Source organism: Taeniopygia guttata, chromosome 10 (genome assembly GCF_048771995.1).
Source record: "Taeniopygia guttata chromosome 10, bTaeGut7.mat, whole genome shotgun sequence".
NCBI lineage: Eukaryota > Metazoa > Chordata > Aves > Passeriformes > Estrildidae > Taeniopygia > Taeniopygia guttata.
The window spans coordinates 11,420,929-11,426,826 of NC_133035.1; positions in this window are offsets into that span (position 1 = coordinate 11,420,929).

Below are 5,898 nucleotides of genomic sequence, written 5' to 3' on the forward strand. Positions count from 1 at the left end.
GGTCTGATGTATGCTCAGGCTGTGCACAGGGGAGTGAAATAAGATCCTCCCCCTTGGTGTTCTCCAGACCTACAGTATGAAGTTGTGTCTGCCTCTCACCTCTGCAGCCAGCTCTCACCTCGCTGCCCCGGAGTGCTGTGCTCCAGCGCGCTCCTCCGTCGCAGGGCAGTCCCCTCACAGCTGGCTTGGAGAGGGCATGACACTCATCTTTCACAGAGATTTGATCAAAAGGAGTCACGGAGGCTTGAGGCGCTCCTAATGCAGTGCGAGGAGATTCTACCTCTGCTCTGGCAGCCTAAGTAATGCATTAAATCAATGCAGCTGACCTAGGGCCTATTACAATTTTTTTTCTTCTTCTCAGAGTGTACAACTATCTGCAAATAAGCTATGAGATACTTATGAGTAAAATTACTTATTTTTAGTGTCAGTGTTGTTTTTCAAATTGCAGCTGCTGCAGGTTTTATTTTTTTTTTCCTTTTTAAACATTTGCAGGTCTCAAAGGTTCTGTGAGTGGGGTGTGTATTTTTTAAACATTTCCCCTTATCAACTGACTTTTAAGTTAGGGCTGAATTTTATTCCTTTTTGTTAAGTTGAAGCTTCCTATTAACAGCAGTACAGGTCATAAAGACAGGAGAAGAATTACTTTCTAGTAATTGGGCCAAAATCTGGTTTTAGTTATTCAGGTGTTGGGTTGCATTCATGAGCTAGAGCAGGATTTTTGTCATAGTCCTTTCTCACCTATTTAAAAAAAAACCAAAACAAACCCCCAGGACAAAACACTTTTCCTCTCCTTGCCTTTTAACTCCTGTAGATAATTTCTTTGCACTCTGCTAACTCGGGGATACACTGTAGTAGACCAGAGAGACATGAGCAAGTTGCAGTGAACTCAGAGCAAATCCCAGTAGGAACATACCAGGACAACATCTGACCAGATGAATACCTGTAATCCCATAGGAAAGGTAGTAGGAAATAAGATGGCTGTAGGGAGAAGACAGCTAACATATTATTATTGTTGGTTTATTAGTTGTCTTCTGCTAAGCCTGTTTACTATTCACTAGATAAATGCACAAGGCTTAAGGAGAACCTAATTTACACTTAGGTAAATACTGGTGAAGAGTTAATGTTAAGTGCATGGCAGTAATTGGAATCAGACCAGGGATAAGGCCAACATGATCCTAGAATCTGGTCCTACAGAGTATGACAGGAAGCACATGCTTTCCTAAATCCTTAGGTTTCTCAAACTATGCCATATATCTCCTGCTAAGCTATTGAACCAGATGGGAAAACAGAAAGATGGATAGAGTTTCCTAGAATGGTCTGCCAGATCCTTCTGCCAAAAAGCACTCAAGAGTGGCAAGAGTCAGCCACCAGTGGTGACTTGGTCCACTCCCAACAGAGCACCACATGGAGGCTCCAGTGCCACCTCTGGGCCCTGCAAGATGCCCCAGGCACTTATCTCTTGGAGGACACATGGATTATCACTGGTATTGTAAACTGTGGGAAAAAGCACCCAAGAAGTCATGGCTGAAAAGGTGTTATTTGAACTGATTCTTAACAGCAGTGCTTTAAAAGCATCTGCTCTCTGATGGGCACCAAACTTAGCTGCTCTCTCAAGATGTTAACTCAAAGCCAAAGGCACACCTTGTTACTAAAATTGTATTTCCTTCTTAATGAAATAAGCAGTGATGTTAACTAAAAAGGACTCAACATGATTGAAAATTCTGCAACAGAGGTGAGAAGAGTGGCTTAAGATTACATAAACTGCCAGAAGCTCTGAATTGACTTCAAAATGATAAGTGACTAAAACTTAGATGTGTGGAGAGCTGCTCTCCCCTCTAGCAAGTTCCCAGGAAAAACCTATTTACCAGCTATCTGCTATTTGCCTGGAAGATGATAATTCTTATTAAATGGGCTAACTATTTTCTTAATTAATTATGTACTAACAGTGTTATTTTAAGCATTGTTTTCATTATTCAAGCTTTTTCAATGAATATTTAATGGGAGCATATTCATGCTCGTTTTAAATTGTTCACTATTTCTGATTAGCAATTTTCAGTGTTTTACTACCTGTGTGTCTTTTAGCAGAATCCAATGATGTCTGGCATAACATGACATGTGCAAGGCACTATTTGTATCTGCAGGTCAACTTCTAAAGGAACACTGGTACCTTAACAGCATTTTTAGTAATTTCAGCTGATTCATAGTTCAAGCTTACTTGTACAGAGCAGTTACTGAGATGTATCTTAAGAATGACCAAAATAGAAAGCAGAGGGTGACTTCCCTAAAGATTCTTCCAGTTTCTTGTGAAAAGAAACAGACATTGGGATAGAGCACCAGCCTTGAGACAGAGGTCCTGGTCTTCACTTGGGGCTCTGCCACTGAATTGCTGTTTGACCTCAGGCAAGTTATTTAAATTGATTTATAGTTCCTTGCTTCTGAGGGTTTTTATTTGTTTGTTTGTTTTAAATGTATGTAAATTGTAAGCTCTTTGAGGAAGCTATAGCACCTCATTTTGTTCTTCTCAGGGACAGTCCTGAGGGCAAAGGAAAAGGGTCCCCAGGTCTGAACTCCATGTATATCATAACAAATACCTAAAATCACAGTGTAACAATGCAGCCCAATGAAAGCAGCTTTCTCCTCCCACCTGTCCCAGCCTGTTCCTTCTTCTCCATGTCCCAGCCTGTGTGCTCAGAGCAGCATGAATTTAGGGGGATGTAGGGCAGATTATGAAGTGCTAAAACTTCTTAAGCAAATGCAAGAGTATTCATGATTTTTAGAAGAGTTCCAATACATGGACCTGACCATAAAAAAAAAGCGGCTGCTCTTAACTGATTTTACTATCTAGGGTACATTTAAAATGGGTATTAACTGTAGGAAATCACTACAAACAAAAACTGAGTCATACAGTAGAAAGTGCTATACAATCCCCAAGAAAAGATTTTTCTTGGCTCTTAAATTTCATTCATGACCTGAATTTTGGTGTTTGATTCAAAAAAAATCTCCCTAAAGAGGCTATCAGGAAAATAACCAAGCACTAACTAAAAACTGGGAGTAGGATTGTTCTGCCAATGTGTTCTCTAGGCAAATGGGCATGTAAATTCTGAATTCCCCAACCACATGCTGCTTCCTCACACTATTCCTCCCAGAGTTGGCTGCACAATGGCACTAACCTCCATGTCCTGCCTGCTTGGCCTAAATTCCAATCACATAATACACCATGTCCCTCTTTCTTAAATTAAATTGGTGCTGGCAAAGATCTTTGCACTAATTTAATGCTTTGCTCACTTGCCTTGGACAGATGTGTGGATTAAACATTTCTCAGAAGAACTGTGAGGCAATGGTCAACCCCATGATCTCTGGGACCCAGGTCACCTTTCAGGGAGAAAAGGCAACAGGAGTAAGAATTGCTGTCCAGGACTATAGGGACACAAGATTTTGGGGAAGTAGGAAGAGAAAGAAGAAACAGATGGTGAAAATAAGGAGAACTGATAACCTTTCACCAAGACAAAGAAAGTTGTGGGTTTCAAACAACTTGCAAGTACAATGTTTTTTACAATCTAGCACATGAAGAGAAAAAGAGATTTAAACTTAGTGTGCTGCAGCACAGGTTTTGAACACTAGTCAAAGTACAAACAGGCCTGCTAAAGGCATAAAGTACTAGATGAAGTTTCCTGAGATGTGTGGAAAGCCAGTTCGATCACTCCAGGTCTCACTAAGAAACAGAGAAACTCAAATTTCTTGTTCAGCATTTCCACATAGGCTTGATTTTGTAAGATAGCCTAAGTTTCCAATAGCATTAATAGCAGCATATTTATACAACGTGGCTTAATTATGCATCACATAGCAAAAGCCTTTTAGTATACTGGTGTTAAAGCATATAGCTTTAAACCATGAAACATAATAAAACAAAGTACTTGGTTTGACTCCTCTGAGCTAATCAGCACATTCATTCATGTCACAACTTATTATTATTCACTACTTGAGATATTCCTGCTGATGCTCCTCCTACCAAAGCCTTCCCCCACTCCCAATGATTTCTGTAGTTATGTATTTTGATTCTCCAATTTGGATTCTATATTTTTGGAGGTTTCTTATGATCACCAGAATTAGACACTGCCCCAGTTGACCTGTTGATAGCATTAACTTTGAAGTATTACTTTACTCCACTCTTCCATTTTCTAGTATTTTAGTTTCTTCCCTTTCAAAGCTGCTTTGCACTGAATAAAAGAAATTTAGCATACACTTGATGACAAACAAGTACAGCACTTTATCACTCCTAATGAAAGCATATTCACATATGCTGCAGTGGTGAGTTCACCCAATTCTGTCATAACTGTTTCTCTTGAATGCTTACAGTTTCATTCTAGGACTTGAAAGCATTTATAAAATCTCCAAATTAGGTTTATTCAATAGTTTTGGAGAGTATGCACTAAAGGACTCTCTTTTGCTCCTTCCTCCCACTGCCTCCCACTCTGGGCTGAGATAGAAAACTAGCTAACTATTGGTTCTGTTGTCTACCTTTCTAAAGGTTTTTTTACCTACAATGACATGCAGCTTCTAAGCAGATGGCAAAAGACTGCATCATTTTTCCATATACAATGTCATATACATGTATGAGATACCCACCCAGCTAGAGATAGGGCTGTAAAGAGTGAGATGGGAATGCTGCAGCAAGAACACCCCCAAAGGTTCCTGGCAGCTCTGCCCACCCTTCTTTGCACAATCAGTCTAGTTTGGGGTGGGTTTGCATGAAAGTGCTAGCAAAAAATAAAAATTTGCAAAGTTTAGTTCCTTGAGAACTTCCCAAAGATGAGAAAGGTGTTAGGAAGCAAAATGCAGTTCTCCAATTTTATCCAATAACCAAACAATAGTGGGAGTTGAAGTCTTTCACTGCCAGGGATTAAGGTGGGTCCTGTATTGGCTACACATGTCCCTTTCTGCACCAGTCTACCAACTGCCCTCTAATCTTGAAAGTCCTGTGAAGAGTCTAAAACATTTAATTGCTAACTCTATTATTAAGGCATCTACCCTGTCAGAATGCGGCTCCTAACAACGTTAAGTCTCTTAGAGCAAATCAGTTTTGATACTGATGTTTCTCAGAGGTGCAGCATTTAATCCTCAAATTACAACACAAGTTTTAACAGGCAGTTTCTGCCTTTCACCAAGATTTAGTAATTGACAAAAAAATTCAAACCCTTTTCTAACACTAATGGTTTATCAAAAGAATACCAGTAATTTCAGTCAAGCCATTCTGATGAACCAGGCAGAAATACAATGAGGAGACAGACATGTTTATGCTATCTGATTGAAAGGGCTGAGACAGAATTCCAGAGACTTGGTGTTGTCATAAGAGGAACAGTCAGGAACCACGACTGTGCCCTGGGGCCAAAGGGTGTGACATTGGGCCAGAGGTGTGTCAAAGACAGAATAAAATGCCTGCCATAAAACTGGTATCCACTCATTCACATGGTTAAAGAAAGGAGAGTTGGCAATATAATACCTGAAACAGTAATGTTCTTTGTTCCTTTTCCCCCCAAAAATGATGAATCCTACCAATACAGGAGATCCTTCACCTGCTCTATGGAGCTTTGTATTTATTTTCACAGCCTCCAGCCTCTTCCTTCCTTTTGGTTATGGCTTTGTTTTTTATTTTCTCCTCTTTTTTTCTGTCCTTCTTGTTCTGTAATACCAGGTAGTGGTTTTTAACCGTTTAAACCATGGCATATAATAACTGATGAGTAACACAGCAGTAATACCAGTGGTGGCAATTTTGCTTTGTTTCATGGGAGTGTTAGAGTATTAGAGAGATGACTAGGACATGTCTCAGTGGCAGACTGATAAAATGAAAGATGAATTTTCCCTCCCTACAACTCTTGCCAAGTTTTAATCATAAACATC